Here is a 26124-nt window from a genome sequence, read left to right as displayed (position 1 = left end):
TTGCCAGTGAAGGGTGATCAGCTGGCCAACGGGAGGGTGCTGTGTCCCGGAGGAAGACAGGTCTTAGTCTTTAGGGAGAGAATCAAGACAGCCACTGTGGAGAGGCTTTTCCTGTACTTCGCAGAGCTGCCAGCAGCCTGCCCCAGCTTCTGGCCAGTAAAGCATCAGGTGAGGTCTGAAGCTGGGCCAAAATCCTAGAACCTTGGTCAAAGCAGGAGTGCAGGATCTAAAAGTCACCTGCACCTGGTGTCAGTAGAAAGCAATGCAGCTGTCACCCAGACAATAAATAAAGTACCAACTCCTGAGGTGCTCGGCTGCGGAGCACCATAGGGTGCTCCAAGGGCTTATGGCATCTCTGCCTGCACGTGCCAGTGTGTCTGTCCATCTGTTTATGGTTTTGGCCCTTAATGTGCAGGATTTGAGCTTTCCAAACAATACAGGATTTCTCCTCACCGTGCCCCAGGAGGCAGGGTTACAGCACGCTCTCCTCCTCCTCCTCCTGCAGGAGCTGGGGAATGGCTCCTGCAAAAGGCAGGGCGAGCCTTTCCCCGTCCGGGTCCTATGGGAGGATGAACAAGCCTCTCCCTTTCCCTGCTCTTGGTGGGGACCCGGAAAGGAGCAGCTGGATGGCTCCATTGGCTACCGTAGCCGGGGCCAGTGTCATGCTGATGCTAGGGCAGAAATATCCTGCTCAAAATAACGTGGCTTCCCTCCCTGCACCATATCCTCCCCCTGCCTCCTCCCTGTAGCCCACTCTTTACAGTAGCTGCTTCTTAGTTTTCCAAAGTCCCAGCTGTGCGTGCTTGTCTCAGGCAGGGGAAGCGGGTTGCCTGGATACAGTCCCTTTGATGAGCAGTGCAGTCCCCCTGGAAATCAGGCTGCAGTCCCTCCCCTTCCCCAGCGTCGCAGCTCAGTGTGAAAGATGGATTTGGGTCCCCAGAGGGTTTCTGAATGAAAAAAGGGATGGGGGGGGGGGAAGACAAAGCATCACAAATGTTAGCGTTCCCCCCTCACCCTGAACAAACAGCCAGGTGTAGGGATCGCAGAGACAGGCAAGGCCAGGAGACTATCCCACCCATTGCTGGAGGCCAGCATGAAGCTGGTCCTAAACTGATAAAAGAGGATCCCACACCTGAACTGAGCCAAGAAGCCACTCAGAAATGTGCATCATGAGCAATGGAGATTGGGACTAATTGATATAGTCCAGCGAGAGCAAGCCCAAGTGAGTTTACCCAGCTGTCAGGATAATCATCGCTCTGAAAATGAAGTTGCACAGAATGGGGCACGGTTGGGAGGGAATAAAACAATTCCCATTCCTCTTGGTGTGTGAAGGGATAAAACAATTCCCATTCCTCTTGGTGTGTCTTGCTTCAGAGTTTCACAATTACACAGCTTCCTTGGCACAAGACAGCTTCCTTTGGCTGATGCTGCTAGAAAAATTGGCTAATGTGGAAAAGCACAGTGATGTGCTTACAGGTGTCTAAACTGTAACGACCACAAGGAAATGTTCACATTGTTTCAAAAGGCTTTAACCAGGAAGAATATGAGAAAGACGAAAGAGCATTTACTATCAATACCAGAAAAAATATTCAGATCAGTCTTTTTTGCTTACTTTATTCCCTAATTTTCTCAATGCAAAAAGCCACACCTGCTCCATTTCTAGGTAATGAGTACATATACTGAAAATCCTTACAAAGGATCATTTCTCAGCAACATTACAAAGTCTCCACGAAACAAAATTCTGTAATTGAAAACTACTGTCTATATTACTGAAAGCATTCTCGTACTCAAGCCATCTGTCTTCAGTGTTCTGTCTCCACTTTCCCTGTAAGCATCTGATGTGGGCCAATTTCAGAGAAAAGGTAACAGAATAATCGGACTAAACTGGCTGGTTCCAGCAGGAGAGTTCCTGATCCAGAAGTCCAGTAAAGTAGGTTGCTTTTGTAGCAGAGCCTAAAATACAACAGATGAAATGTAAAATACAAATATATTTCAGGACCAGAAGGAGGAAAAAATCCCTAAACTAAGACTCTTTTGTGGGGGTTGCCCTGCCAGGAGCACTCACCCCCTCATCTGTACAGGCAGGGCATCAGTGGAAGTGCCTCTGCTGACTACGGTGCTGCAGGATCTCGGTGGGAGGTAGGTATCTCTCAGTTGCACAGGTCTCACTCAGGGCTTTATCGAACCAAACAAACATTTCACATACCCCAAGAAAAGCAATGGCCACCCACTGCAGTTTGGCGAGCACTGGTAGTTCCCACTGAGAAAGTCTATTTAGCTGGCAGTCATCTGCATTCTGCAGTAGTTTCAGTTTCTTAGTGCATTTAGAGTACATCCCCTGATGCAGTGCTTTAGAGCACGTTGAGCATGACATAATTCATAGATGACAGTAGGGATTTCTGCTCCGAGAGGAATGGTTGCAACCTTTTAGCCACATTAAGATAGAAATATGCAGTCTTGGACACTGGCACGTATGGTAATCTAAAATCATCCTGGGTTTTGATAGCTTCCCTGTGGGGCAAACCGATGTGCCAGTCAAGACAGGCCCCAGCAATCAAAAGAGACTCATGCCAGCCCTGCCATTCTCCTTGGTTGCTTCCTTCAACCTATCATCAGCACCTCAGTCATCTCTTGATTTAATGTTGGCGAGTTACAGTCAGGCAACTGTGGGTTAAGGCATTCAGCTGCATCATATGCAAGTCGAAAAAGACTAACCACAAAGCTGGGATTCATCCCTGTATACAGAATGCCACGAGCCATGCCTTCTTGCTGGCCCTTCTATTAATCCCATATGAATATCAAGTAATGAAAGTGGCAAGACAGAACTGCACAGCACCCAGCAAGTGAAAAGCCCTGGAGCAATTGCCACTAATATCCTTCAGACGCTCCTAAGATAGGTATGGAAGCTTCTCAGGGAAAATGTCCTGAGGGCAAGGCAGGGCAGGGCAGTGCACGGGGTGGGGGTAGGGGAGGCTTGGGGGGGGGCTGTGGGGGGGGAGCGGGGAAGGAGAAAGAGAAGATACTACAGATCTCTGGCAGGGGCAAAGAGGATACACAGATGGGGGGGTTCTTTCTTTAATCTCAGAAATTAGGATTAATCAGTGCGTAACAGGCCAATACTGATGGGACTTTTTAACAATGACAGCTCCTCTGCTCCATTTTCTTCTGCATCAGACACTGAAACCAAGAGACCAGATATAGATGTCATTGGGAATTGGGGTCTGACTGAGGAGGGAAGGAATAATTGAGAGAGAAATCTAATCACAGGTTATTTTTTTACTTTTTTTCTCTCGTTCCCATTTCAAAGACAGAGAAAAAGAGAAAGACACGTATAGAGAAAGAGCGCGTGAATCATTTAACATGAATTTTGCCTGAATGAGGACTGACATAAGTGTGTGAAACAGGAAGGAAATGTATGAATAATGCAGAGCAAGGCTCCGTGCAGACGGAAGACTGTTACTGTGTCCCTGTTTACAGCTTCTGAAAGCACAATCAAATAGATATAGAAAGAGTGCAAAAAGCCTGCATGGTCATCTCATGTTGAAAAGGTGTTAAAATACATTGTGGATCACAAAATAACACCTCTCAATCACTGCACCGAATTCGCTCATCTGCTCACACCAAGACAAAGAAGAGGAGTTGGTGTTGCTTTAACTTAGAAGTGAGTGGAATTACTTCTGTGCAGGTTAGGCTTGCTCTAAGCTGTGCCCAGGCTACAGTGGCTGCTAGGGTAAACTAAGGCAGAAACACAGAGGGAGAACATACCCTGAGCAGCTCTGCCATGCAGCCTTTACCACGCACACCTGGGAGAAGGGTTTGTAGAACTACAGAAAACAGATTTTTTTAATGAAGGTGACCCCTGAAAGAATTCGTACCTGCCCTTCTGCTTATTTACAGTTGGTGTGTGCAAGAAGCTGAACTCATTCCTTTTATGGGAGAAAGCGTGGCTAGGAACTAGCACACTCTCCCAGGATGCTTGGGACAGCTGGTTTCCATTTGTGGTCCTGCCACTGGCTGGTTTTGGCCAAGCATCATCATTTTTGTGCCACTGGTGAAGCACTTTGAATTCTTCTAACAAAAAGCAGCATGTAAGAGCTGGATATTAATTCTGATTATTCTAAGAAGCCCATCATCATACCGTGTGGTCTCTTGCATTCTGTAATTAAGGCACACTTCTGCCCTAAGGAGGGTATTCTTATTCCTTCCCTTGCTTTATACCACTTCTGGATGGAATTTGCAATAATTTCCGAGGTAGACTGTTGGATCCCCTCCATATGTCTGGTCCTTTTCCAAATCACAGTCCATGAGTTCATCTGAGTAGTGATGGGAGACTCTGGCTGTATTGTGTGCCTCCAGAATTCAGTAGCAGCAGAACTCACACAGTCATCCATAGCTGCTGAAAATTTCTCAGAAAGCTTTAAGAAAAAAGTCTAACATACTGAATGACTCTTTCTCTAATTTGCTGCTATATTTGACTAGCAAGAGATATAATACAACATTACATAGGTTTATGGAGGTGACTGGAGGATGTTCATATTTTTTGACGATATAGAGAAGCTTACCTGGAGGTCTAAGGTCTTAAAGAAAGACTCCAGGGAGAAATGGAAGGAAGGTAGGGGGCAAAGCCAGGACACTAGGGCATAAAGCAAGGGAGATTCAGAAACACTGATGTTAAATTTTGGATCGAAAAGAAACAGAAAGAGGGAAGAGGCAGGGTCTTTGAGGACAAGGAGACATGAGAGCCTTGGAAGAGAAGGAAACTCTTTGTGGCATTATCCTGTTTGTAATAGAAATACTCTTTGCTTACAAATAGGCATTCTCAACATTCAGCTTGTCTACCTAGCTAACCCAGTATCATATAAAAGGGCAGACTGTGAAAAGCTCTATTGCACATAGAGACATGAAGAGTTTTAAGTACAGCACTATAAGCAACCAGCATGGAGAAGCAGTGATGCTGATGCAATGCAGTGATGAAAATAAACGTGCCTGCTACATCAGGGATGGAAAAGGCACATTCTACCTTCTGCCTCCTAGACATCTGCTGCAGCCTTTCATCAGCCAAAAGAAGTAGCAGGCCTGAGTCAAAGCCAGTCTGCTTTTGGTTCCTCGCCTCACCCTTGCCCATTTCCCCTTGGTACCCAGGAAAAAGGAGAGGCCAGCAGGGATTGTCGTGTTTTTAATATACTGTATTGCTATGGTGATATTAAAGTGTCCTCTAGTTGGTTTTTATCTTTTCACCTTGAAATGGGAGCTGTAGGTGCTTGTATGCCATGTAGCTATTGCACATAATGAAAAGTGACACAGCAGTTCAATCTCTGGGGTCCTTTCAGTCCATAGGCTCCCTGCTGAGAAACCCAGCAAGGTGGGCACTTGGGTTGATATTTTTTCCTAAGTTGTTCTGACATATCTCCTCTAGGAATGGTGCTGATGCCCCCTAACTCATATCATGCAACCCCCTGGCTGCATCAACTAGCATTTACTTCTGGTCACTGATAATCTGAGCTCCTATCAAATCAGTAGCCTAAATATGAAAGGCTCCCTGCTGTGGTCTCCACTGCACTGCAAACAGTCCTGGGGAGGTAGATGTTTCATAAGCGATTAGAGGACAGGTCGCACTCTTTTCAGCTGGGCTTTGAGCTCTTTTGAGGGAGGATGATATGAAGGATGGTGATTAGTGTCTTTTGGAGACAAAGACAACAAGCTGTAGGCCTGAATTAGCCATTCTAAAATGCAGTGAGATCAGCTATTTCTGCAGACTGTGTGCTGGTGCAAAGAAAAATCATGCCAGTAGCAGACCTGGTGTAAAAGTTGCTTGGGATCTCATGCCATCTTCCCCTTTCTTCATACCAATATACCCACTATCCCTGCTTCATTGTGCTCTGAGGAGCTGCAGAGAAGTACTTCCTTCTCAGACATTCAGATAGGCTGCCACAATGTTGTGGTCCTGGAATACATCATACCCTTTTCTCTACTCCTACAATTATTTTGCAGTTCATGTTAGCTCCCTGTAAAGCATGATGAGGAACAGTGAATCCAGCTTTTGTAAATGAGGGAGAACACCACCAAATCTACCTCTACATAAATGAAGAACTGCCTTGAGACCGTCTCCTGTAGAGGAAGATGTATTACACTGAATCCAGGGGCTTCCACACACTTAAAGTCAAATTGAATCTGCGCATCTCATAAATGGGAAAGCACAGACAGCCTTCTGAGCCAGGAAGGTCTACCACGCAGAGTCCACAATCCCTGGGTATTGAACCTACCCCTGTCTTTCCAGACCTAATGTAGAGCTGAACTGCATGCATCCCTGTGTTAGCTGGTGAACCATATGGTGTCCAAGCCTTATGTATATGAAGGCCATGCTGAATCATGTCCACATACATGGAGAGCCATATTCTGTCAATTTGCTCTAAAAGCAGAGGAACCTTATTCAGTCCAACATACCACCCACTTTAATGAAGGTTGAGATATTGATCTCCCCAGTAAATCAAGGTGAGATCTATAGATCCCTCCCAATAAATGATGGTGGCTGTATTGATTCTCTCCTTCCCGCCCCCCAGAAGTGAAAGCAAGACATATTAGTTCCTCCCCATTAAATGAAAGCGAGCTGTATTGAGGCCAGCCCCATAAATAAAGGGTGGGCCATGCTGACTTAGACCTTAACCACATAAATGGAGGTGAAATGTATTGATTCCATCTTCTGTAATTGAAGGAGCGCTGTATTATGGTCCTCCTTCCAACATAAATGATGGCAAAGCATATTGATTCCATCATTCTTGAAGTGAAAGGTGAGTTTTGTTGAATATCCCCAAAATAAGGAAGGAAAGCCACACAGAACTTAGCATCTTATCCAGAAATTTATATTGATCTGTTACATACACATTGAGGCTTTTACTGCATTGGGATGGTGCAGGTGTGTTACTGCCTAAAAGCTCTGGGCACAAAATTAAGTGATAAGGCACTAGGGTTTCAGCGAAGGATGTGATCACTAAGCAGAAGGTCTCCTGAGTTCTAGTCCTTGTGTTCATGCAGATTACCTCTGTTTTTAGGCAAGTTTCCTGGCTTTTACTTGTCTCATCTACCTAGTAAGGATAATGACCTTCCTCTGACATTAGGTGGTAGAATAGATTTTTTTGTTCAAGACTGTCTACAATGTTCTGTTGGCTAATGGGACCAAGTAAGTACTGGAGACAACAGTGGAAGTGGACGAAGCGTTACAGGGCAAAATAGTGAAAAAATAAGGTATACTGTATAGGCCCTGTGCCTTAAAAGAGGCTAGGCCTGTACACTGCAGATAAATAATTAGCAGCAGCTGCCTGGAGACTGTGGTGATTTTTGCTCTTTAATTATTCTTGCTCCTTCCTACTAACAGCACTGGTTTTAAATGGTCTTTGCTGATGGTAAGGATACCAAAAGTACCTCACCTCAAAGCCATGCACTAATTCAGGAATTCAGTCTTTTGGACTGTGACTGTTGCAAGCGAGGCAGCCAGGACAGTGCCCATCTGCAACGCAAAACATTCAGATGTGACTGCACTCCCCAGGAAATCACGTTCAGCCTAGCAGCATGACAAAACCCAGGACAGCACAGGGACAGCAGCTGGTGGTATGAAAGAGAGGTGCCAACTCCTCGCTTCCCCAAGGAAATACACTAATTTTCCCCACAGTACTCCATTGCACAGTTGTTGTCTTTTGTTACCTGTTATGAACATCATAATCCTTGGGGAAGCTACAGAAGACAAGTGAAGAGGACAGAACCAGCGGAGCCTTGTGGAGAGGCCTGTCTATGTCTTTCTTCCCGATTTGTCCCAGCAGTAGCAACAAGATAGAAAAACAAACAAAAAGACAAAGAACAAAGCGAAGTCAGGCACCTGTAGATGACACGAGGAAGTTAAAAGTCAAGAACAAAGCCCTTAAACATCCCACACAATAAATCATACCATTGTCACTTTTTTGCCCAATGTCACAGAAAAGAAACACACTTCTGGTACCATGTCTTGTGATGAGCAAGCAGAGTTATGGCATTTTGTGGTTTGTATCCTCCACGATATATGGGGGAGTACACATGCAGAGAGGGGGATATGAGATGGACAATTAAAGGAAAGCGCTATTATTTTGTGAATCTGTAGCAGTATACGCCTAAGAGGGACCCAGGCATCTTACATTGGCCATATCCTAGGATACAATCATGAGTAATGCAAGCTTCGATCTTTTCTTTAGGATGAAATACCGAGGTATATTTTACCATGTGTTTCTTAACACATAATAATTTATCTTAAGATCTTACAGAAAACAAGATGTGATAGCTTTTACATGAATTAGCTGTTCCTGGTAAATCTTGTGTTCTTCCCATGTGGGTATTTCCAAGCATACTGCTTTGCCCAGAACAGACTTTGAGAATGCCAGTCAAGTGCCAGTCCCCCCCTAAGCCCATGAATGGAAAAGCCCAATTTCTTTGCAATTCTCACATATCACCAGCTGTCTAAAACCCTCTCCGAGAGGATTTAGATTGGATTTTGTCATGATTTTATACAGTTGTCTTATGTCTTCCCCATGAGTGGTGAAAGAGATTTGTTCCATACAGCATTGGGGATGCAAATATCATTCCTGTCTCACTGCATCGTTTGAAAGGAGGACCAGACAGTTGCCAAGGCAACAGCACATCTGAGCCAGCTGTAGTTGCCATGGAAACAGAAACGATGGGAGCCAGGAAAAATAGTCCCAGAGGACAAACCATTTTAAAACACACACACAAATTCCCTTAAACTAAAATAAAATATTGCTTTGAAATTCTAGGGCCTCAGAAACCAGGGGCAAACCAGAGGAGAATGCAAACACCCTCTCATGATCTTGGTGCTTTCCTTTTTTACATTTTTGAGAGAAGTCATTGGAAGTGATCCAGTGATTGCTAGAAAGGAGGTGAAAGTAAATGCCACCATACCTTTGGCCCGGTCTGTTAACCCTGTGGGAATGTGAATTGCTCTGCATTGACAACTCTGCGCCATGGAGGCACAAATCAGTACTCCAGTCAGGTATCCCTCTCGCTCACAGCAGGGTCTCCTTCTATAAAGCTAACCAATCTCCATACAAGTACTTTCAAATAATGAGATTATATCTTTGGAGACTCTTTAGTCCCTGCAAGAGGCATAGTTTTTATCATTAAATAGGGGGCCAGATGCACTGTTTGAGATGTCCAAGGCTTAAGTCTGGGAATCTCAAGCAACGGCTGGATGCCTGGCAGCACTGCGACCTGTGCTCTGGCCTTCAGGGATGGTCCAGTCTGTTTGATAGGTACTGAAGAGGGGAATCCACAACATCCTACATCTCATTGAGGTGTTTTGTTACTGTTTATCTGAAAGTCTTTTTTTAGCTTTAATGTTACCATTAATCAGAGAGAATGAATAAAATGAGAAATGAATGATGCTGTAGAGGAGAGGAAGGCAAACAGCTTCAGCATCCACACAGAGATGTGTGGATTTGGCATCTCCTGAGAATGTAACAGGGCAAACACAAGGGCTGAGACTGGGAGTGGAGGAAGAGAAGAGAGCAGATGGAGGGAAAAGCTGACAGGAATAGATAGAGTAATAGGGGAAGGTGAGGCAGGAGAGCCTTGAATTGCAAAATGATAGGGAAGAGGGAGGATGCTGGAGCCAAGTGTGCGTGGTAAAATGAAAAGCAGTGAGAAGGTGAGCAGGAGAGCAGGTGAAGCCTGAGTCAGAGGACAAGGATGGAAGCAGGCAGAGATGAGAGGACAGAGGGGAGCAGGATGGCAGACCACAGGGTATGAGGGTGGGCAAGCTGGGGGCAACAAAGTTGGCACAGCAGTATGGAACAGGAAAGGGAGAGAGATGAAGGCTAGCTCAGCAAGTACAGGGGCAAGGAGAGGCAAAGAGAAGCAGGAGGTGTGGAGGCCAGATAAGGCACAAGATGGTTTGTAGGGTAACACATTTTCTGTTGTTGTTTGTAATATTGCCGTACTTCAGCAGATTTCCCTGGCTTTTCTAGAATCACTGCATATGTAAATACTTTTGTTAGCTGGTTCACTCATTACTGTGGTGAGGGCTGCTTAATCCAATGTAGTGATGTACTTAAATTTTCCAAGTATTTCTTTCCTTGCTCTGTATCAACAGCTAATATTATCAAATCTTTCCACGCTTTCAAGGTGCAGACTTTTCATTATTTTCTTACCGAAAACAGATTTAGAAAAGCAGTTCAGCATCTCGGGTGCCTTTGAATTGTCACTGTATTTTCTGCCTCCTCATTTTGTGATCACAGTTCCTGCCCTTTTGTTTCAGTCTCACTCCTCTCTTTCTGTCTATAAAAAAGGGAGATGGATGCTGCAGTGTGCACACACCTGTAATTTCTCCTGAAGCCAAGGGAATCTGCATGCATGTAACTAACAGGACTGGAAGACTTGGCTAAGGATTCCTCTTTAAAGAATAATAAACTGCTCACGTTTACTGAGAATGAGAAAGAAAAAAAGTCTTTATTCAAAATGTAAATCTCTTCCTGCTGAGGAGCGAACCCAAAAGTCAGCCTTCAGGATATAAATATTTATGCCTTTTGCATAAACAGCAGATGTAACATTTCCAATTAACTGTCGATCTTTCCATTTCTCTGGCTGCTGCTGCTTTCTCTCACAATATCAGAATGAGCAGTCCGCTTGATTTGCCTGAGCTCAGATCTGTCACACATTTCCACAGTCAGTAAGATGAAATTGTTCCTGAAAATGTTTATTTATCAGAGCCTAACAATTTCCCTGTAATTTTTATTCCTTGTATTCAATGTAAGATGAATTCTACTCTGCTGAAAGATTCACAGCCCAGATAAGAGGACAACAGAGAAGGAGCAGAAGCAGGCATAGGTGATAGCGTGCACTCAGCCATTGCAGCACATTTCAGCCCAGCCCTAGAAGAAGCCCTCATGACATGACAGATGCCCGTCTCTGACCCATTTGGCCCCTGGCCTTTTTAAAAAGGCTGCCAGCCTGGGGCCAGGTAGCATCAAGTGTAAGAGGTTTTATGATGTAGCCACCTGTTCATGGGGAACTGCCTTCATCACTTCTTTAGTGTCAGCTTTCTCAGGTGTCTGACATTCAATCCTACTAATGGCGGCCTCCCACTTCCACAACTTCTTTCTTTCTGGGAGAAAGTGTGAATGTGCAAAGAAGAAAATGAACCCTGCTAGAGCTGATAAACATCAGTTTTCATTGGCATCATGCCTACAAAGCAGAAGATCTTGCTGGAGTACTGGAAGGAGGGCAAGAACAAAAATCAACAGCAGAGAAGCAGTAGTAGGTAAAAAACGAGCTAGGAGACAGGTGCAAGGGGAAGGAAAAGCACTTGTCTGGTGGTATGTCAGAAAGTGGGGATCCCTCTGTTCCCTTCTGCCAAGGATGCTTTTGTGTGTTCTCCTGTCCTCTGACCTATCCCGCAACACCATGAAGTTTAGCTCAACATCTCTTCATGTCCTGGGAATCCAAAAACTGATTGAGTATTGCTTCAAACCAGGAGCTGCTGTTCAGCTGATCCAGCTTTCACTGGGGGCCCAGGTGAAGAGCTCTTGGCCTTCCTGCTTATGGGGAAAGCACTGGCCCGGGAGCCACGTAGCTAGCCTGGGACGGGACTTTGTGCTGCTGGCTGGGTCAGTGTGGGAGGTCAGCCTTGCTCTTCACCTTCCTCAGGAGCTGCATCCCAACGGCTGGCAGCTCTGGCAGGTGCTGTTGCTATGGGAACTGGCTCTGCTTTAAAACCATCCATGTGGCAGTGCAGGGATGGAGGCATCTGCAATCCTGACTGCTTAGGGGTGCACCCTCCTCACACACTTCTGCTACCTGCCACCTGCTTTTCTCCGGGTTCCCGGCACTTAGAGCTGCATTTTTGCCCTCTCCCCAGGCTCTTCTGTCTGCCACATCCTCCCTGGCTCTGGATTCTCGCTGGTGTGAACAGCTGGCTTCTCACATAGCATGAGAAGTCATCAAATGCTAACCCAGAAAAAAGGGTCCAAATTCACAAGTAACTGGAAGTTTAATTGCTTAATAAGCACAATTTTCACTTTGTTCTGTGCTGTGCCCAAAAGTAGTTCTTGTCTACATTCAAGCATAGTCTTGACTCAAGCATCTGTGATGAGGGATCAGGTTATCTATCTGCACTGTAAAACCCCAAATAATCACCAGTGTTTGCTTCAGGTGAGCTAACTGAAGTGCATTTTGATTACCAGTAGAAGCTAACTTTGCTTGGCTGACTTACTGCAAATCCTTGCATGTATAAGATTCCATCAGCAGTGGAGCAGGTGTACTAACACAGCTGAAGGTATTACTGGCTGCATGCTGCCTTCCTCTTCTTCGTATCAACCTCTCTGATCAGTTACATCTAAAAGAACCTGAGGTAGCATTGGCAAAATGTCCAGGCTTTGCTTTCCCAACAGGAACAGGAATCAGGGTAGCACCAGTGTTGACTGGCTCCTCTGTCATGCCCTGTCCTTGCTGGGACTCGCACTGTTCCTCCTGCCTGGGGAGCTGCACAGGCATGAGACAGCCCTACCAACTTTCTTCAAGTGGATCAATGTGGATTAACAATTTAGAATGGAGCAATCTTGAAAGGAGACTGAAAGTCAGTTTTCTTAAGCCACAAGCATTTCTTTCTTTTTTTTTGGTTCAGCCCCCTTGACTGTGGCTGACTGACTGGTATTTCTCCCGAGTCTTCACTGCTGGCTGAAGAGGCTCTCTGGTTTAATGGCATTCATTAATCATACAACAATGTATCTCTGCAGCACCAGAGCTTAGAAATTCAAGTTACATTACTGATGGGCGTTGGCCCAGCTTCTCAGGTTGAGGGTGCTCTAAGGTCAAGTCAGATACATCAGGCTCTGTATGCATTTTGGGTGTAATGTAGGACACTCAGGATTTAGGCAGCTGCTTGTTCAGGCACAGGAACAGATTTTCAACTGAGTGTGCTGAGTGCTCCAGGTCACGAGTCACTTTTGGGGCTGAGGCAAAGGGAATTAAGCCACTGTCACACTTCCTGGATTGGAAGGGGATCTGAGAGCTGCAGTGACCCTCCCAAGAATTGTCCTGATCTGTATCAGTTATAGCAGGTCCTCACAAAGCTCAGGATCTCAGTCTCTCATGCCCACTGGCTGCTCTTCTAAGAGCAGATGATCTTCCTATGCACTCTTTGTTCTCTGTGTTTTCCCTAGAACAGTTTGTCAGGTTGTTACCAAGCTATCCAGTTTTTTCCAGTGCTAAAGGACCCAAAGACAGTCCTGTCTTCCCTCACATGCCTTGTGGATGCTGTGATGACCTGCAGGCACAGTCAGAAGCAACCTCCCAGCCTATCCTCCCCCTCCTAGCTGGACACAAAAGCAATTGCAGAGACACAGGCTAGAGTCTGCAGGAATGCACTAACAAATGGCCTTCAAGGGCTTCCTTAATCACCTTTCCCTAGCTCTTCTGTTGCCAAGATATTCAAAGGAAAATGTCAAGGCCTGATCCCAGCCCACAGACCGCCAGTCAGACAACGCAGTGCTAGGCTAGACACTCCCAGATTTGCTTTATGATCCGTGTTTCAAGGCCTCCGGTAAGCATTATGATATGCGCCACAGAACGGCAGCATTGATACCTTTCATCTAGTGTGGGACTGCAGTTGTTTTTCTCACTTTTTAGGATACAGGATCCTTTGTGTTATCATAATCCTGTGCTTTACCATTGACAGAGTTGACTTACCCCTACTGCTCCTGCTTTGGGGAGGAGTTGGTTCCCCATCAGGAAGGCTCCTGCGCAAATTCCTAGGAAGTGGCATTTTAGTAAGTGACCAGAATGTTGACCAGACACTGTCTTCAAGGCTGCTGATACAGATGTGAAAGTGCACTAGTGCAGAAGCAGGTGAGCTATGCCTTTTTACAGCTCCCATGTAGCCTCAGAGAGACCTTTAAGGATGGTCCCTTGCGAGAAAGACATAGGCTGTTTGTGCATTACATCATTCCCCTTGCGCATATGCTCACAGAGCATTTGGCTTACCTCATTCTTCCCAGAATTTACACTACACTTCAGTAGCCAGGCCCTTGAATTTGCATTAAGCAGCAAGACTCACTGAGCTGATTCCCTGGAGCCCGACTGATGTGTAAGAGATCCATCCTGCCTCTCCCATGACTTCCACGTACCCAGTTACTTTCCCCATCTGTGTCAGGCATAATGATCCAGCAAATAGATACACTCCTTGTTGGCAGGTAGTCCAGGCATTTAGCTTGATAGCAATGTTGAATGTTGTAAGTCCTTTTATTTATTTTGCCCGAGTGCAAATTTAACTACAGGCTGTTCCATTGTCTATTTAGTATTTTGTCCAACCTTTTGGCTTCCTTCTAGAGAGGAAGCAGCCTGCAGGTGCTGCAAACAATTTTTGTTCCTTTACGACTAGAAGAAACTATTCCTCTAAGGCTTTTAGTCTGACTTGATTCTGGCTCGCCCACCTGCCTGCTTTCTCTGGAGAACTGGCAGGTGAATATTTTCAATAATTTACTTTAGAGCTGTTCTACCATCCTGCTATTTATTTCTGCCGTAAATTATGCCCAGAGGTTAGGAAGCTCTTACCTTCCCACTCACAAAGGAACTGAAGGAAAATATTCTGCAGGGCACAGAGGCATCTTTGGGTGGTTTGTAAATATTTCCAGAGGCAGATATACTGGGGATTGAAAAGAGCTGTAGTCCCTACCCTGTTAGTATCGCCTGATATAACCTGCAGCTTCTAGGTTATGCAACAGGGAGCAGTTGTGCTCACACAGCCCCCTCTTCCTACTGTGATTTACATCCAGCGTCTGCGAGATACACCTGCTAGTGCTTCAAAGCATGAAAAGGAAATAATAAAAAAAGGCCTTGAGAGATGATAGCTTACTCCTCACACAGTGGTTTGACTCATTAAAATCAGTGGAGCGATTTTCAGTGACTTCTCTGGGATTTGGATCAGACCCTAAAAGCACAAGCCCCGAGAGCTGGACTGCAGCCAACTAACTTAAGAGAAGCAGAATTCCAGGCAAATAAGTTTTCATTTTTAATTCAGAAGCTAAATAAAATTGAACTGCAGCACATTTGGATGGGATAGCTCCAAGAAAAATCCAGGGAACTGAAGGAAGTGATACTTCTGGTGTGTTTGCCTCTTCTTCGCCATACCCTAAGGGGCTAGTTGCTCCACAAAGCAATATCAATTATTCAGCAATGGACGCTACTGCTCTTATTATTACTATATGCCTAAATGCTCATTGTAGACCAGGACTCCAGCAAGCTGGACAAGTATAGAGCAAACAGATGGTCCTTGCCTCCCAGAGCATCTCGGAGTCTAGATTTACCATTTTATGCTCAGAGTTTGCTGATGGGTGTTGCACCACACAGAGTGGCATTGTTTTTTCCCTGTTGAAGTCAATTAGGTTCTTAGTGCCCCAGGGAGGTGTGATAGGGAGATTTGTGCTGCTTGCTTTGATAGAAGATATAAAACTTAAGTCCTGGTTTTGCCACCCAAATTCCACTATGTTTTGTTGGAAAATGCCTGCAGAAGATTATTCAGCAGGAGGGTGAACTTGGTTGTATTGTACAGGCTTGTTCAGAAAATGCAGCACTGCCTGCCTGAAGGTCAAGTGGGTACCTTGTCCCAGGGCTCCCTGCCCAGGTCTAGGTAGAAATGGAGAATTAGCTCACACTATCTCAGTGCTTCATGAGTACGTTCTTTCCTCAGGAAGATCTCTTTTTCTGCATCTTCCTCTTTTTTTCCTCAGCGTGCCCTTTCCTCTGCTACCTTTTTTTTTTGTCTTTTCTGATAGTATCACCTTGTCACCCTCTGTGGATAACTCCTCTGGAGAGGAGTATAACAAAAATAACAGTTGAAATCTCTCCTTATAATTCACTTGGTTTGTGAGGTGCAAAAATAGACTTAACTGTTTAATTTTGGGAGGGGCTACAGTGCTCCTTGCATTCAGATGAGCCATACTTATGTTCCTCCAGACCCAGCCAGAAAACTAAGCTCTAGAAATCCTGTAAGAAAAGGCTGTCCTTGTTTCCAGCTTCCCCTGTCAAAACCTCTGCCAGTGTGAGATAAAAAACCCAGTTATGACCAAAGAAAGGAGAAGAGAGAGAAAGCGACTCAGAAACTTGAGGGCAGTCCTGGCTCTGCTCCAGCAGCTGGTGCTCATCTTTGACAGGTACGGGGAGAAATCAGACCGAAGAGGGGATCTCAAGCAAGCAAACAAACAAATCAACTAAATGAACAAACTGGGTGATAAAGTAGAGCTGAGAATCAGTAGCTAACAAACACATCTCTGTCGCTGCACCGCTTTCTCCTGGGTAGAAGGGGAGTCAATTACCCACCTTCCAACAAGCTATTGATCAAGCTGCTGCCATGTATCGAATCTGAGCCCCGGCTGCCCTGCGTGTGGCTCTTTGATTTTCTCTCCCTCTGTAGCAGCACGTGGTTGGAAGCCAGATGAGCCAGCCCAGGACTATCGATCAATTCTCCTCCCTCCTCCTCCTCCTTCTCCTCCTCCTCCTCTTCACCCCGGTCGCCATGACAACCACAGCTGCTGCAGCACCAGCAGCACTGTTTACCTGGCCCATTTATTTTCCTTTTCAGTATCTTTCCCTTCCCCCTGCTGCTCTCACCTTGGCATGATATTGGCAAAGCACTCAGCAGTTGTAAAAGGGATGAGTTTTTATGACTCTGAGGAGGACAATGCAGTTCTTGGCTCTACTTTATCACCCAGTTTGTTCATTTAGTTGATTTGTTCGCCAGGAATCATTGCCTATAAACAACAAATATCTCAGTCACCAACTAGGTTGTGCTCCAGTCACGGAGGAGGACCTGTCATTCCAATGTACAGGTCTCCTTCATATGGTTTAAGTGTGCCTGTAGTATGAACCACATTTTCTTCTTATATATTGCCCTAGAGTGGCAACAGAGAACTTACTCCAGGTATGCCATCATTTACCAGCTGTTAATCTCACACAATCCCTGGGACAGTGTAACATAGCCATCGGGTGCACTAGACTTTCTTTCAGGTCTTCAGCCACCCTTGTAACTTCTGTTGAGGGCACTGTGTCCGACAGGGACCAGCTGCTGTGGAAGGAGCAGTGGAGCAGGCACAGTGTCACCTCCCAGTAGGAGGCCTTTACAGTATGTTCACCACAGCTTCCAGCTGCATACGCTGAGCGGTCCAGTTCCTGGCTTTGCCCAGTTCTACAGCACTTTCCATCATCCCCACAATCTTCCCAAGTGCCAGCACAGTCTTGTCCCATCTTTCCTCATACTGCTTCCACTGCCTGAAATTGCCTTCCCGTTCCTCGGCTGGATGACAGTCATGCTACAAAGACCAAATAGTAGATGAATGAACAATGTTTAAGGAGTAGCCGATTTCCCCCCTCCTGAATGTCGTCTTTGTTGTGCCGAATCATCCATCTGCAGATTCTCAGGGTAGGATTCTCTGCTGAAATGTAAGACAAAGAGGCTTTGGGCAGGGGTATGGAATATAAGACATACAAATAAAAGATATCTCTTAAAATATAATACAGGTGTCCGCCTTGTCTCAAAGGTCTTCCTGGCTTCCTTTTAATTGAAATTCTTCACCCAAGTCTCACATTCCTGATTCTTTCCACAGTAAAGCCATCAAACTCTTCCAGGAGACTCCTACTTTTCCTTATAATTCAATATAATTGATACAGGATGTAAAAGATCACTTGAAGTTATCAAGTACAGATTATCCCTCCTTGAAGCAGAAAGCTACAGGATAAACTGTGGAATTTGCTACTGCACAATATTAGGGAAGCAAATACTATATTTTGAAGAGGAAACAGACATCTATAAGAAGGAGAAAGGCACTGCCAGTTGGGTGCAAGAAAGTTTCAACCCCCAATACTGGGAGGCACAGGAGGACTGGGGTCAGTGAGGAGTCCTGCTTCATCCTTCTATTTTGCCTATCCTAGAATAGGGCCATGCTGGGAGTATTACAGAGCTGTCATCCCTTCCTTTGAATAGTCTGGCAAGTCTCACTCCATCAGATATTTTACCAAGCTCAATTAGCTAGGAGTTTCTCTATACAGTAGGAGCTCAGATCTGAGATTGGCCAGGCGATGGATTCATTCAGAACGAGCAAGCCTTGGATAGACTCTGCAAAATGAGACTGGGGTCGGCGGTCCAACCACCACCACATGTGAGGCCCTGGCCTTGCTGGGGGACAATGAATTCAGAGCACCACGAGAAAGAGGGTATGTTTGACTGGCTGGAGCAGTGGTCTGATGTGACATAGCAGGAAGCATGATACTAATGCAAATTGTTAGTACTTATTAACTAATTAAATTGTTGTTATGCCCATAAGGTACTTAACACTTTCCAGGCACAGAAGAGAGCCCAGTCCCTGCCCTCAGGAGTAGAAGATCTAAAAGGGCAAGCACAGAGGAATGGTGAAAGAAAAACAATTAACATAGAAGGGGTGTAATGAGAAGCAGCACATGGTTTTGCAGTTACAATTTATGTCTGGTTTTGCAAAGAAGGAAGGTTAAAGTGATCACGGGATCTTTGGCGGGTGGAGCATGTATGACATCATATGTCTGTCAGATGCATGTATAATTTTTTGATGCATCGGTCAACTAAAAGCAAATTGGATGGATGAGAAGCTGGCTCAGATATACTTAATTTCATTAAAATAAAAAGCCAAGAAAAGAGAAGACCCTTTTCTTCAGCTCAGAAGAAGGTTGCAATAGGAGTTCCTATTTTCTTAGACTTCAGAAAATTTGCATGGGCGGCAGCTCTTAAAAACACCCAGTTAGAAGAAAAGGCTTTAACTGGTGCTTAGAGTAAACGAAACACGAACCTGTAGGAAATCAGACTACCTTGCTTGCAGAGAGCTGACCTGGGTAGAGATGCTGCTGCAAAAGGTGGAGCAAAAAGAGGTATGTAGTGGAGACATGGCATGAAAGAGTGTGAGGAGACTGGCAGGGCTAGCGAGAGCTCACATTATTAGTGGAGGAGACAGGGAGAAACATACTGGAAAAGATGGATGAGCAGTCTTACACAGGTGACTTTCATTATAACAAGATCCTTACACTCAGCATTAAGTAGGAAGTAGTGGATAAATTCAAGACAGGAACAAGACGACACAGTGTGCTGCAGAGATGACCTTTGTAGCTCCATTTGCCATGTACTGCAGGGAGGAGAGGCGCACATCAGACCTGGGATCTGAATGTTATACTAATAAAAGACGAGAGATGCAGAGCCCTTGATACGATGGCTATAGGAGAAAGATCTTGTGAATACCGAGTGTGAAAATAAATTAAAGTCTGCCCACATATGGGATGGATGGAGTCAGAAAGAGCGCGGAATTGTTAACATCTAAGCCACGCAGGGGCTGGCTGTGGAGTCTACTAGAAGTAAAAGGAGAGCAGTGAAGAGCGAGTGTAAAGGAAGATTAGGATTTAATTTTTATCCAGAATTTTAATTAATGGCAAGATGTGCAAGAGAGAGCATGCATTCAGGATACCAAATGACAGCCTGACCCAGCCAAGCCCGTCTACTCCGCAAAGCATGAGAGTTTCAATAAACACACATTGCTCTGTTGTTTCATCAGACGCGCTGCTCTGGTGTGTATCATATGATATGGCAGCCATTCAGCCAGGCGGGGAGCAGCACAGGCTATAATTTCCTGGTCATATGTAACTGGGTGGGGAAGCGCCTGAGCCTTGGGGTGAGTAATGCTGGAACCGCACCATGTGGCACCCTGCTCTTTGCCGTTCAAGGCATTGGAGGTGTTGCTCTTGCTCTTCAGGCAGACACTGCCCAAGGCACGCCAATGCTCTTACGCTCCTCTTACGCTCCTCTTACACTCAAAACACCCTCCTGTAACCTGCTTCGCTGCGCACCCAGATCCCTCTCCCACATTCCCAGCGTTTTGCGGGGGTTCGCCGCCCCGAAGACTGCGGCTCTGAGCGAGGCACAGTCGCTTCCCTCTGGCAGGCGGCCAGGGCCGCGCCATAGCGCTGAGCTTGCAGTGCGGCAGCCCCCCGCCGCCGCCCCCGCCGCCGCCGGGCGGGATGGCTCCCCGCCTCCCTCGCCCCCGGCCTGAAGCGACGCGCGGGGCCGCGCGGCACGTCTTTTGGAAACGCTCCGGGCTATTTACCGGCAGGGGGGAGGACAGCCTCGGCCGGGCGGCTCGGCTCGCCGCCGCGGGGGCACCGCCGCGCACTCCCCGCCGGGTCCCTCCTCCGGCCGGGCCCCCCGCGGCCGCCAGCCCCGCCCGCCCGGTGCGGGGGCGGCCGCCAGGCTCCCCGCCGGGCCGGCCCGCACCAGCCGGCTCCGGCCCTCCCGCAAACCACGCCGGGCGAGGGTTGGTTTGGGTTTTTTGTTGTTTTTTTTTTTTCCTCCTGCCCCGAGACATTTTCCTACGTGTATTTTTCCTCTGCCGAGCTGATTTACGAGCTGGGTTTGGCGAGGGCTGGGGCTGCCGCCCCCAGCTCGGGGGCGGGGGCGCGGGGGAGAGGGGCTCCCGCTGGCCTCCCCAGCCGGGGAAACGCACGTCTCCCCCCGCCCGACATGAGCTGTAATTTCCGGCAGACATTTGAGGTCCCCGGCATCTGCATAAGGCGCGGCAGCCTCCCAGCAACCCCCGCCGCTGCACGGCGAGGAGCGGCGGCCATCGCCGGGGAGCGGGGCGGCCCCTCCTGCCTCCTCCCAAGCCATTTATGTTTTACTCATTTCCTGCTCCCGGTAACGAGGCCAGCGATGCCGGGGTGGCGGTGGTGCTGCTGAGAAGGCAGATTGTTACACGCGCACACATGGATGTTTTTGTTTCGGGGTGAATTTTTAGTGCTCGTGAAAGGGAGGGACTAAGCGGAGCATGGCTGGAGCCTGGCACAAGACCAGCAAGCTTCCCGGCAGCCCTTTGCCAAAAAAATCCAGACGTACAGCCCCCCCCCCCCTCTGTCCCGGTTCCTGCGGCCCCTCCTCGCCCGCTCTCTCCCCCCTTCGGCTCTTCGGGGGCCTCACTCCGGCTGCAGCGCTGCCCTTGTACCCTGCAGCCCCTCTGCCCACCCGTGCCGCAGACCCCTCGCCGTCCCTTTGCCGCCCCAGCGCGAGGTTCCTCCCGCCGCGCACAGACACGCCGCAGTCCTGACCCGTGACTCTTTAATCCCAATCTCTCTTCTCGCTTGTCTGTGGAATTACTGCAGCAGGGTGGGGAGACTTTGTGATATAAACATACTATCCTCGGAGGCGAAAACAACTCGAGGCCAAACAGACTCATTGCGCTAGTGACTTAAACTAGGTGAAATGTCGACAGAATTACTCAACATCACATTCCCAAACTCTTGTAACATAAAATAAACAAACCTTCTAGTGATGTTTTGTATAGTCTCCAGCCCAGCCCCAACCCCACCGATCTGCTTCATTCCCCAAGGGACGGCAGGGACGTGGGTCTCCTGGCTTGCAACCGTCAACTTGCACATCTGCCGCGGATGAACTCTGCCATTTGTCTCCTCTGTTACGAAGTACTAACAGGATTCTGCGGGTTTTGTTCAGTTTTGTTTTGTTTTTTAGAATTTCTCGTTAAAGGAAAAAGAGACCAAAAAGTTTTTTGGCTGCAGCTATCAGCTCATTTTTGGTTGCTTTCTAATGCCAAGGCCAGCAGGATCCAGGAATTCGTCTACTGGTGCCAGCAAGAAAGCACTGACCCAAACAAGGGAGCCAGAACTTGGACTGCAGTCCTTGCCAGGGATCAGCAAGAGGCCAGAGAGACCATGCTGCTGAGTCATCACCGCTCCAGCTGCTACAAGCCTTTTCTGGGGACGCGGCTGTTGCTAAGATTCCTGGGAGCTGACTGATTGCTCCTTCTATAGTCATGTAACACACACACATACACGTCAAAGGAGCAAGGAACAGCAGCTGGGGCCAGCTCAGAGCGAGAACACAGCCTGCTGGCCATGAGCAGCCAGGCTTTGTGGCTGCGTGGATATGCAGGCGGGGCAGACTGTGCACTGGGCTCATTTTGCAGGCCTAAAGCTACCTCACGCCCAGGGAGCTTCTCCTGTCACCCACTCATGGAGGTGTTTCGAAAGGTGAACAGTCCAGGCAGTGGTTCTGTGCGAAGTTTTCTTTCTGTTTGTACTTGCACGTTCCGTCACGTTTGCTTTAGATCAGAGAGCCAGAGACATTAAGAGGTAGGAACATGCTTAAAATCCATGCAGTGCATTCCCTGCAGGGCCAGTCTTGGGTCATTCCCTTCATACAGCAAAGTTTGAGAGTATTCTGCAGCCTCACACATTGCGTTTTCCTTCACCCAATTTAATCTTTTTATTCACCTGCCTTTTATCTGTCTCAGGTACTCACCTCCCTCAGATGCTGCAGTTATCCTTGTTTCCTGCTCCACATTGACACTCAACAAACTAGATGTACTCAGGCTTTTAGATCTCTCCACTCACATCTAGGCTGTTAGAGCCTTAGGGCCTGTCTTCTCTCTCTGATGTTAGACACATCGCTGATTCCAAAGGAATAACTAATCATACTAACATTTAATAATAAAACTAATAATTCCAGAGCCCAGTCTCCCTGCTCCTCTTTATTTAGTGTCTGTTGAGGTGCCAAGCTCAGAATTACAAATTGCCAAATGAGGTTTCAGAGCACTTGAGTTTTGCAGTCACTTTTTTCCAGTAGCACCTCAGAGTCCTAACTGTGGACCAAGACCACTGTATAACGTAATACTGAAAAAGGGTCTCTGCCCCAAAGTGTTCACAGTCTCACTATAAGAGAAGAGACAAGCAATGGGCAGAGATAGACAGGGGAGGCCCAGCAGGCAGTGAACTGGTTTGGCCAGCGTGGCGGGAGGTGGTCTTCACAAACAAGCAGACCAGCTGAATTTTAGGGCAGATTCAGGTCAGGAAGGAGAATCCCTCTGAGATACTCAAGAAGACAGTTTTCAACTCAATAGCTCCTTTTTGCAGGAGAGAATAGGCACCTGTGGCCATTTCGCAGAAGGAGCTTTAAGTATTGCATAAGGTCAGTAGCACATTTAAATCCACTTCTGGCCAAATCAGCACAGAAATAGTCTCTCAGCATATGAAATCTGTTTATATTGACTGATATAGGTATAGCCATTGCAGACATGAGTAAACTAACCTGTTAAGTGTTTTGAGAAAACTGGTAAGAAATCCTGTACATACCAATATAGAAATAAGTAAATTCTAAATTGCTCAAAGTGGATGTGGGTAATCTCCATCACACCAAATGTAAGAAAAGCCTGAGGGACACAGGAAAAGCGCTAGCAAAAAAAAGTGCTCGGGGACTTCACTGGAAGAAGCCACTCTGTACTGACCGTAAAGGGACCGATTAAATGAGATCAGATACAATTTTTCTAACTTTAATTTATACAATGTTTTAGGTATTGTAGAAAACAGAGGAGAAAAAAACACTACACACATGAAGTTTCTAATTACTTGCATACGCAGATTTGGAAGCTGCATTTGGCTTGTAGTAAGGCCTTATAGTGCTCTGACAGTGGGCCTGCATGGGCGGTGAAAGCCATGTATGGTGGGGCTCATCCCCTCCACTCCATGCAGCTACAGGCATGCCGTCCTTAAAGAATTCTGCAGTTACAACATCTGAATCGTGCTTTTTTTGTTAACCAGGAGTGTTTTTATGCCCCTAGAGTGACTTGCTCTTCATAGTACAGGATCTTTGTTGGGTATTGCTTGCACAAGCTCACCATCAACAAAACTATAAAGAAAGTACACCCTGAACTAAAGGTGCTACACAACATCCCCCATTCTCCAATTTAGGGCATTTTGGTATCATGAGACCCCCTAGATGTGTTGTAAAGCATCAGTCACCACTTGTATTTCAGACCCATGTCTGCTATGGCTGGGATGGCTGGTAAAGGGTGCCTGGGAGCAGCTTAGGCTGCAGCTGACAGGAAATGTTAACACTGCCTTTGAAGAAGAGGTCAAGCTCTGCGCCGCTCTGAGCCATGCTGTTGTTCAGCCAGTCCTACTGATAGCATCTCTGGAGCAATCAGATCTTCCAGGCTACTACTTGGTGTCAAACCTGCTATATTCAAACAAGATAGTAGAGTGGCCCATGAAGACTTGCTGCCCCTGCACCTATCCATCACTGAAATCTTGGACAGTCTTCAGCAGAGGTTCAGGCTTGGTGGTGGTATGGAGGGTGCTGGCAGCACAGACAAATGACCTCCTTCAAACCCACAGATAGGGAGAGGACTTCTGTATTCATTCTTCTGGGTCTGCCTGCAGTGCTTGCTACAGCTAGCCTCAGCAAAACTTTCTTAACCCAGACACTAGTGATATTTAGAGAGCCTGTGAAATGAATCCTTTCTGTTTCTAAGAATGTTTGTTCACATGAGATGGTCATAGATAGCTGCTTCCTCTGCATTCAGAGTCATGTGAAGAGCCCCAGAAGGCTTCAGCCTTCCCCCCAGTACTTTCTACATCAATTCTAGGTCTTGATATTTATTTTTAAGGCCTTCTGTGAAACTATCTAAGAGTATCTTAGAAAAGCCTCTTTCTTTGCATGTTAGTAGCACTGTTCCTCAGAACCTTGGGATAATGAAAGACAAGGTGTTCTCTACAGCAAGGTCATGGCTTTACAGGTCACTCTGCTTGAAGATATAAATCTCCTTTCTCTGGCTTTACTAAAGACAGATCTGAAAACAGCAAAGAAAAAAGAAGGTGGTGAAAGAAAAAAAGAGATAAAAAGAAAGCATGAGTGAAGAGCTAAAGCAGTGAGAGAGAGGGAGTGAGGAAAGAAACAGCTTGAAAATTGCAATTAAATCAGTTATAATGAAGAAAAAGATTTTACCTTTCCTGAGACATGGGAAGGAAAATCAGCCCAGTGGGATGCCATGCATTGCTCTGCTCTCAGCTACTCTAGAGGGAGAGTTTATGAGCACACGGAGAAAGGAATTCCATGCACTACAGAGATGCTTATATAGGTGATGTCCCTGCTTATACAGCTTAGGCCAGTCTAGCTCTGTGCAGACCTTCAGTCCCATATATAAACAAAATAAAGTCCTGTGCCACAGGGTTCCCAGCTATTTTCCATATGGCATTGTACCCCAAATCCAAGACTTTTATGTCATGTATTTTTTAGCCCTTCTCATGTTTCCATCCTGCAGCTTTAAAATTGTGTTTTCTCCAGTGCACTGTAGCAATACACTCTTTCCAAGGACATGCCACAGCTCTTAATGTACCGGTACTAAACAACTCCAATATCTACAGATACTGAGCAGATCACAGGGCCACTGTGAGAATATATTGATGGCAGTGTAAGGGGTCTGGCATGGAGAGAGATACCTCCACTCCCATGCGCATCCTTTTGAAGGCCCACAAACCTTTAGTCCAAGAGACTTAATAAGATTGTAATGGGATTGTAATTCTTGGAAGTGTCATGGCACTGCTTTAGTGTCAGTGTCATAAAGGTTTTAAAAAGGGTAGTTAATCGTTAATTGGTTCATGATACTAGAACACACTATCGATTAAAATTGAAACATAAAAATCTAAATAAAACACACATATCCACCAGCATTTTACAGTGCTGATCATTAAATTAACGTAGCTCAGTGGCTGCTACATTCCCTTGTCCAGCTTTCTTCTGACACAGTGCAAGTCTGACAGTGCTGTTTGTAGCACTTTAGCCTTACCAACGGACAAAATAATTTTCCAGATTTTCTTTGCATAAACAAATAGCAGTTTTTATTTCACCTATGGTAGGACCATCTGTTTTTATTTTTGCTGTACTATATCATAATACACCTAAAACTTCTTTCCCTCTTCCATATATAAATTAGTCCACTTACAAAATCATGGTGCATCCCCATTCCTCAGCAAGGATTCAATTGCAAAACGCTTTGGTGGATTTTAATGTTAGGAAGATCTAGTTTTACAGACCATATTGCCCTACATTTAGAGAGAAATTTGAAACTAAACCTTAACTGTCATTCTGAAATAAATGAGCAAAAGATGTTTCTGAAGGCATAACAACTCACAGGGTTCAGTAATACGCAACAGGGCTTTAAGTCAGGAATGTATTAACAAGTGATGCCTCACAGTGGAGCGTGAGATACTGGTTGATCGCAGCATCACTGTTGAGCA

General features: G+C 46.2%; 1 long non-coding RNA gene across 1 annotated transcript; it reads right to left on the bottom strand.

The window, feature by feature from the left end:
* Nucleotides 1-1617: 1617 nt before the first annotated feature.
* LOC128139829 (uncharacterized) lies at nucleotides 1618-21568 on the bottom strand. Its single transcript, XR_008234525.1, has 3 exons — nucleotides 21142-21568; nucleotides 7699-7789; nucleotides 1618-1953 (listed from the first exon to the last, which is right to left on the bottom strand). It is a non-coding gene; the product is annotated as an uncharacterized LOC128139829 (long non-coding RNA).
* Between the last annotated feature and the right edge of the window lie 4556 nt (nucleotides 21569-26124).

This window comes from Harpia harpyja, chromosome 3 (genome assembly GCF_026419915.1).
Source record: "Harpia harpyja isolate bHarHar1 chromosome 3, bHarHar1 primary haplotype, whole genome shotgun sequence".
In the NCBI taxonomy this organism is placed as follows: Eukaryota; Metazoa; Chordata; class Aves; order Accipitriformes; family Accipitridae; genus Harpia; species Harpia harpyja.
The sequence above is the reverse complement of the archived record's forward strand: the minus strand, read 5'-3'. Positions and strand labels throughout refer to the sequence as shown.